This window comes from Lolium perenne, unplaced genomic scaffold (genome assembly GCF_019359855.2).
Source record: "Lolium perenne isolate Kyuss_39 unplaced genomic scaffold, Kyuss_2.0 unplaced101, whole genome shotgun sequence".
Taxonomy (NCBI): domain Eukaryota; kingdom Viridiplantae; phylum Streptophyta; class Magnoliopsida; order Poales; family Poaceae; genus Lolium; species Lolium perenne.
In genome coordinates, this window is record NW_027249059.1 from 102,128 (window position 1) to 110,947 (window position 8,820).

Sequence of the window (8,820 nt, forward strand, 5' to 3'; positions counted from 1 at the left end):
ATAGTAGTGGGTTGATAGCATGGCATATGTCTTCTCTCGTCCAAAGTGACCCATGAGACCACCTCCATGTGACTCTTGCAAAAGCAACTTACGAAGAGAAGACTCGGGAATGCAAATCTTGTTAGCTTTAAACAAGTAGCCATCATGCAAATAGAAATCATCAAAACCTCGGTCAACGGAACACTTGGCAAAGATTGGTCCAAAGAAAGCATCGGAAGGGTAAAGTTCTTTGATCTCCTCAAGACCCAAAATTTTGAACTCCAAGCGGGTGAGTAGAAGAGTAATCTTGCGAGAAAGTGCATCCGCAACCACATTTTCCTTGCCCTTTTTGTATTTGATTACATAAGGGAAGGACTCTATGAACTCAACCCACTTAGCATGTCTCTTGTTCAAATTGTGTTGACTTTTCAAATACTTCAAGGACTCATGATCCGAGTGGATAACAAACTCTTTTGGCCAAAGGTAATGTTGCCAAACTTCAAGAACACGAACCAAAGCATAAAGATCCTTGTCATATATAGGATAGTTGAGGCGTGCGCCATCCAACTTCTTGCTATAGTATGCCACGGGTTTTCCATTTTGCATGAGAACACCACCGATTCCAAGGCCACTCGCATCACATTCTATTTCAAATGTTTTGGCAAAATCGGGAAGAGCAAGTAGTGGTGCCTCGGTGAGTCTCTTTTTCAATTCATCAAAAGCTTTTTGTTGCGCTTTGCCCCAAACAAACGGAACATTCTTTTTTGTAAGCTCGTTTAAAGGGCAAGCAATGGTGCTGAAATCTTTCACAAAGCGGCGGTAAAATCCGGCAAGTCCATGGAAGCTTCGAACTTGGCCAACATTTGTGGGAGTGGGCCAATTGTGGATGGCCTCAACTTTGGAAGAATCAACTTCAATCCCGTTGGCGGAAACCACAAAACCAAGAAAAACCAATTTGTTTTGAGCGAAATGGCACTTTGGTAAGTTGGCAAAGAGCTTCTCGTGGCGCAAGATGCATAAGACTTCTCTCACATGTTGAACATGGTCCTCGAGATTTTTGCTATAGATGAGGATATCAGCAAAGTAAACAACCACGCTCTTGCCAATGAGAGGACGCAAAATGTGATTCATAAGACGCATGAAAGTGGAAGGAGCATTGGAAAGACCAAATGGCATGACGAGCCATTCATAGAGACCAAGCTTGGTCTTGAATGCCGTCTTCCATTCATCACCAATTGCCATGCGAATTTGGTGGTAGCCACTACGCAAATCAATCTTAGAGAAAATGGTGGCACCACTCAATTCATCAAGCATGTCATCTAAGCGCGGAATGGGATGGCGATAACGGACGGTAATGGCATTGATAGGGCGGCAATCCATACACATCCGTTGCGTCTCATCCGGTTTAGGCACAAGAATGACGGGAACGGCACAAGGGCTAAGGCTTTCTCGGACGTACCCTTTAGCGAGGAGGTCTTGTATTTGGCGTTGGATCTCCTTGGTATCTTCGGGGTTGGTGCGGTAAGCGGCGCGGTTTGGTAGTGGAGCGCCGGGTATGAGGTCGATGCGATGCTCGATGCCCCGAAGCGGTGGTAGTCCATGAGGTAACTCGTCGGGGAAGACGTCTTGGAACTCCTTCAAAAGAGACAACAAAGACGAAGGAATGTTGGTTAAGTCGTTAGTCTCCGACGAGAGGCCCTTGCAAATGAGCACGTAGTGTATGGTGGTGGATGGGTTGTCTTTCACTTCTCTCCACTCGCTTTTGGTGGCTAGGAGGACACTCTTTCTCTCACTCATATGTTGGTGGTGGCGCTCACTCTCTTTTTGGTGGGTAGCTCCCTCTCCTCTCAACTCACTATGGTGGATGTGGTGTTGTGCCCTCGCTAAAGCCTTCGCATTGTCGGCGATGATTTGGCTAGGAGTCATTGGGCGAAGCTCGAATTTCTTGTCCTTGACCTTGAAGGTGTATGCATTGGAGAAACCATCATGTATGGCCTTCTTGTCAAATTGCCATGGGCGGCCAAGTAACATGTGGCACACGGTCATAGGCACCACGTCACACTCGACGGTGTCTTCATAGGGTCCTATCTTGAAGTTGACGGTGACGGTGTGTTGAATCTTGACATTGCCCTTGTCACTCAACCATTGGACATGGTATGGATGAGGATGTTTGCGAAGCGTAAGGTTGAGCTTCTCACATAGCTCGGTGCTTGCCAAGTTGTGGCAACTCCCACCGTCGATGATGACCTTGATTGACTTGCCACCAATGCCGGCACGCGTTTGGAAGATGTTGCATCTTTGGTCTTCCATAGCTTGGGGTTGAGTGGTGAGCACTCGAGTGACCACAAGACAAGGGCTTGGATCATGTGTGCATAAGAGAGGGTCTTCTCCACTTTCTTCATCATAGTCTTCCTCATTAGCAACGGCGGCTTGCACTAGGGCTTCATATTCACCTTCACTTAGAGTCTCTATGTCACCATTCTCCATAGTGATCATGACCTTGGTGTTCTTGCACTCAAAGGATTTGTGGCCTTGGGTGCCACACTTGAAGCAAGTGACATTGGAGGGTCCCGTAGAGGCCTTAGAGGAGGCGGTGGAGGATACCGTTTGCTTCATGCGACTTTGTATGGAAGGTTGCTTGGAAGGTGTAGAGGATGCGGTTGGCTTGACACTTGTTGTAGGAGTTGATGTGGCAAGCTTGGAGGCGAAGTATTGCTTGGACTTCGAGTACTTGATGTCCTCATTCACTTGACGCTCGGCCTTGGAAGCTTGGTGAACCAACTCAACCATGTTGGAGTATTGTTGGAACTCCACAATCCTCTTGATGGGGTAGTTGAGGCCATTGAAGAACCTAGCGATGGTTTGGTTCTCGGACTCTTGGATGTTTGCTCGCATCATAGTCAACTCCATCTCCTTGAAGAATTCCTCAACGGTCTTGGTGCCTTGCTTCAACTTTTGTAGCTTGTTGAAGAGATCGGTCTTGTAGTGTTTAGGGACAAAGCGAGCTTCCATCTCCTCCTTCATGTCTTCCCAAGTATCAATTGGAGGATCACCCTTTTCTTCCCTAAGAGTGACAACTTGTTCCCACCAAGTGTTGGCATAATCTTCAAACTCGAGGGAGGCCATGGCTACTTTCTTGGCACCGGAGTAGTTGTGTATGCGGAAGATCTTGTCAACCTTGAGTGCCCATGAAAGGTAGGCCTCGGCATCGTCTTCACCCTTGAACTTGGGCATGTTGAACTTGAGCTTTCCATACATATTCTCTTCATCTTCCATGTTCCTTCGGCGAGGACGGATGCCTTCATCTCTTGCGACTTGAGGTGGTAGAGGAGGTCTTCCACGACCAACCATAGCATTGGGTTGGCGGTTGAGGTGAACACTAGCTTCACTTGGCTCATGTTGAGGATGTTGTTGCGGGTCTTGGCGAGGTTGTTGGCGTTGCCCAATTATGGCCCTCTCATCTTGATCATGTTGTGGTTGCCCTCGGCCCCTTTGGTCATGGCGAGGATGGTTCCGGAGGTCACGCCTTGGTGGATCTTGATGACCTTGGTCTTGAGCATCCACATGGGCTTGACGATGAGGTGCCGGGTCCATGTTGTGGAGGACGTTGTCTTGGGGTTGGTCGTCATGCCCATGGTGGGCATGGCGAGCCGCTTGATGACGATCTTGGTGAAGAGCTTGTTCTTGTTGCGGACGTTCATGAGGACGAGCATGGCGATGGAACTCTCCGCGCCTTGAGTTGGAGCGAGAATCATCATGACGAGCGTGCGGTCGACGAGAGCGATGATGATCTCCATGCCTTGAGTCGGAGCTTGATGAGGAATGGCGATCATGGGAGTAGTCACCGTATGATGAGGTTGATGACGATGAAGAAGTAGAGCGGTGGCGATGTCGACGTCCCAAGTTGGTGATGGCGCGCTCGAGGCTATCCATGCGCCTCTCCATGTTTGCATCATTGGCCGTCACTTGGCCATGCAAGTTGTCCGTAGCTTCACGAAGAAGATTCATATCTTGGTTCACTTGAGCGAAGTTGTGAGCCACCTCTTCATATTGTTCGTCGATGCGAGTCTCGAACAAGGTAAGTTGCTCCTTGAACTCTTGGCGTTGCACCCATAGATTGTGTTGGGTGGCCAACCTCTCGGTGTTGCGGAGGACTTCTCCATCCCTTGGCTCCTCTCCGTTCCTATCCATGATGGAAAGACAAGAACTATGTTGTGGATGTTAGTGGAAGGAGACTACCTCGCACTCTTACCTTGGTAAGATAGTATTGAGGCAATCAACCAAGACCAAAGTAAGACCAAGTGTATCGGGACACACACAAAGGCACACGCAAAAGCTAGCAAATATGGTGTTAGGTGTGGATGGTGGAAAGCCAAAAGACGAAATCCAAAATCGAGTATGTTGTTAAAAGTGGGTAAGATGCAAAAGTCACAAGTCAAAAGTGGTGATCACAAAAGGCATACACAATGTGGAACACACACGTGGGACAAAATGGGGTTAGCGCGACGGAAAATGAGCACGAACAAAATTGGTCCTAACGAAGACTACTAGCTCGGTGTCACGCTAACGCAAGAGAGACCGTGGCTTGGTTGCAAAAATGAGAAGCAACAAGATTTGCGCAAGACGCCTCTCTTCTCTTTTCTCTCTTTTGCTTATAAGCTTTGGACTCTTTTGTGTATAGGTGTCACTCACACTCTTTTTTCTTTTTCTTTTTCTTTTTCTTTTTCTTTTTCTTTTTCTCACTATCTATGTAAGTATGTCACACTTCTTTTGCCTATCTTTTCACACGAGCTTGCTTCGTAGCTTTGCTCAACACACGCACACCCTCACGGTCGGGACGCTTGCGCAATGCTTCGCAACACTAGAAAGCCACTCTCGATAGGAAAGGTACGCAAAGGAAGCTAAGGCTACAAGTTAGGTGCAAGTTATACCACGTGATGACGGTGGTCGACGAGCTTGAACTTGCTATGGTGGAGGTGTCAAATGAACCGCTTGGATCCTCGGGGTGCCGTCGTCGTAGATGATGTTGCGGAAGCTTTATGTTAGCTGAAATGGCACACACTACGAAGTCCAAACACAAGGGGTTAGTGCCAAAACGAAAAACGAAGTTAGCTGTGAAAATTTCGGCCAGGCGGAAGTTCCGGTCCTGAGGGGCGGAACTTCCGGTCCGGGGGCGGAACTTCCAGTCCTCCGGGGCGGAACTTCCGGTCGCAATCAGATCTGCGAGCTGTTCGTCGATTTGGGCGGAAATCCGGGCCGAAAATCTTCGAATTCGTGGGAAAAATTGGCACTAGAAGCTGTGGGAAGGTGGGGAATTGTAGATCAACACCCAAAACAAGTTTCTATTGGATCAAAACCACTCAAAACTCAACCAAATCACAGATCGGTCCAAAGGCAATTTGGGCTATTTTTTGGAAAATTTTCTAGAAACGAAATCGGGTGGGTGGAGGGTCAAAATCGCGGTAACCAAAGGCTGCTGATACCCTATGATGAGATCTGAGATCCCGGATGTGGCCCGATCTCGCGATTCAACCCAAGAACCAAGGGGGAAAAGGTGGGAGGACGTGAGGAACACGAAGAACACGGGGAACACGGTACTCACGCACACACACCAACCCGATACACCCGATACTTACCCCCGTGACTCGGTAGATCACGCCAATAGAATCTCCAAGGAAGAGGCACGCGGCAGAATTCCCGGAGAGAGATTGGTGTTGGAGAGAAGGGGATTGGTAAGGGAGAGAGAGTGCCTTGCACTAGAATCTCACTTAGCAATTCACAAATCAACAACAAGAGTGCCTTGATTACAGAGGGATGATACCCAAGGGAGACTAAGCTCAAAGGTAGGTTTGAGTTCTAAACAAGTCTAATCTCAGATCTGAGCCAACTAGGCTATTTATAGTCGGGTAGGCGAATGGGTAAGTTACACGCTGAAAAATAGTGCTGTGCTGAAGTTCGCGGTGGCGGAAGTTCCGGCCGACTTGGGCGGAAGTTCCGGTCAGGGGTGGAAGTTCCGGTCCTGGAAGGCGGAAGTTCCGGCCCGGCCGGAAGTTCCGGCCAAGTTCCGGTCAAGTTCCGAAATTAGCCCATTTCCTTGCAGTAACATCCAGGGGCGTTTTGACGGACTTTCGGAGCTTGGGCGGAACTTGGGCGGAAGTTCCGGGTGGGCGGAAGTTCCGGTCCCTGGGGGCGGAAGTTCCGGCTGGTTCCACTTCTCTGGGCGCTGGACGGCATCTTGGCAGCATCTGGGAGGAATCTGGCCGGAAGTTCCGGTCCTGGAGGGCGGAAGTTCCGGCCTGTGCGCTGGAGCTCCATCTTCATCATTTCCAGCTCTCTCTCCATTGGCTTGGACTCCATGGCTTGTTTCTTGACCGATGTACCTGATTGAACATAGTGTATTTGCATGAAGTAGCAAGCCATCCAAAGGGGTGTCAAAGGTAGAGGTAGAGAGGAGCGAATTCACCTTATCATGTAGGGCTTTAACTCGAGCCCTTGTCATTGGTCCACTTGGGGGACTTGTCGGTCTTGGTGAGGACGTGTCCGAAGGCCACCCCGCATCACTACCTCTCACTCTTACCGTGGTAAGATAGTATTGAGGCAATCAACCAAGCCGAAAGTAAGACCAATTGTATCGGGACACACACAAAGGCACACGCAAAAGCTAGCAAATATGGTGTTAGGAGTGGATGGTGGAAAGCCAAAAGACGAAATCCAAAATCGAGTATGTTGTTAAGGGTGGTAAAGGTCCAAAAATCAAGTGTCAAAGTGTCGATCACTATAAACACGGAAAAATGTGGAACTCACACACGGGATGAGCGGGGTTAGTGCAACCAAGGAACGAGCGGAAAAAGGAAAAACCCAAAACAAGGGTGCTAAATGTCACACTAACGCAAGAAGAGGTCGAAGCTAGGTTGCATAGAGTAGAAACACCAAGATTCGCACGAGGTCTCTCTTCTCTATCTCTCTTGCTTGCTTAAAAGCTTTTCACTCTTTTTGTATCGGTGGCACTTTGCACTTTGCTTTTCTCTTTTTTTTTTCACTAGCACACTATGCTCTTACTCTTTTGCGTGCCACTCACGAGCTCCACTTATGAGCTTTACTCACACAACGCACACCCTCACGGTCGGGACCTCGTGCGATGTTTCGCAACACTCGAAAAGCTTCGCTCGTGGGATAGATCGCAAAAAGAAGAGGGTTACAAGGGTTACTGCAAGTTATACCTGCGATGGTGGAGATGATGGTGGTGGTGGTGGTCGGCGGTGGTGTTAGTCGATGTCGAAGACGGGAGCCCGGTCACTGGTCCGGTTGGACCGTAGGCGTCGCCGGCGTGTCCGGTCTGGCGGCCGGTCGGACCGGTCTCTGGGCCGGATGTCCGGTCGGGCGGCCGGTTGGCCGGGTGCTGCGCCGGATGGTCCGGTCTGGGGGCCGGTTGACCGGGTTCGAAACCGGATTTCACGATTTGGAGTTTTCTCTCTCCTGTTCTTCCCCAAACCAAAACCAAATCGAAGAGAAACGATGGAATTGGAGGCTAAAGGTTGGGGAAATAGTAGATCAAGCACAACAACACCAGATCCACGGAGCAAAACCACTCAAAACTCAACCAAATCACAGATCCGTCCAAAGGCAATTTAGGGCTATTTTTTGGAAAATTTTCTAGAAACGAAATTGGGTGGGTGGAGGGTCAAATCCGCGGAAACCAGAGGCTGCTGATACCATATGATGAGGTCTAAGACCCCGATTGTGGCCCGATCTCGCGAATGACCCAAGGAATCAAGGGGGAAAGAGGGGGGAGAGGCGGAAGAACACGAAGAACACACGAAGAATCACGCACACCAACCCGATACAATCGATGCTTACCCTCACGGCTCGATGGACCGTGCCAATAGAATCCGCCCGGAAGAGACTCGAGGTAGAATTCCGAGAGGAGAGACCGGTGGGGAGGACGAATCAAGGAGTGGGAGAGAGAGCGTAAACACTAGAATCTCTCACTACCAAATCCATACATCCACAAGGGTTGCCTTGATTACAGAGGGATGATACCCAAGGGAGACTAAGCTCAAAGTTAGGTTTGAGTTCTAAACAAGTCTGAAAAGTAAAGGAGGGGTTCCAGCTACTTAAATAGGGGCACACAGCCAGCAAGGGCGAACAGGTACGCGAATGGATAAGTCAAGGCAGTTTGGTGGGGTATTCCGTCGGATCCGGTTGGGCGTCCGGTCAGACCGGGCTCGTGGACTGGCTGTCCGGCCATGGGTCCGGTCGATCGGGCCCTGTGACTGGCTATCCGGTCATGGGTCCGGTCGACCGTCGCCAACCGGGATTCTGCGAAGAATCCGGTCCTGGGTCCGGTCGTCGTCCGGTACGAGGGAGCTGGCCCAGTTTGCGCCCGGTTGACCGGGCCTGTGGCCGGGGCGTCCGGTCGTGGGGCCGGTCTGACCGGGTCATGGACCGGCCAGCGTCCTTCTCTTCCTTGGCGCTCTTCGGGCGACGTCGGCTTCGGCGTCATGTTCATCTCCAGGTTCCGCTGCTCCTCTCCTTCCCTTGAGCATGGCGTCTCATCCTCTCCGGGGTCTTGGTGCGCCTTGTACCTAATGACACATAGCACATCGGCATGAGGTAGCAATCCATCCAAAGGGGTACCGAGGTCAAGGGTGGTGAGGAGCGAGTTCACCTTGTCATGTATCGCTTTAGCCCGGGCCCGTGTCATTGGTCCACTTGGGGGACTTGTTGGTCTTGGTGTGGAGGTGTCCGAAGGCCACCCCGCATCACTAACACTGCAATTAAACTATGGTTTCATGTCACTAATATAAATGTTTGGTCAAATGAAGGTTAGCCATGGAAAAA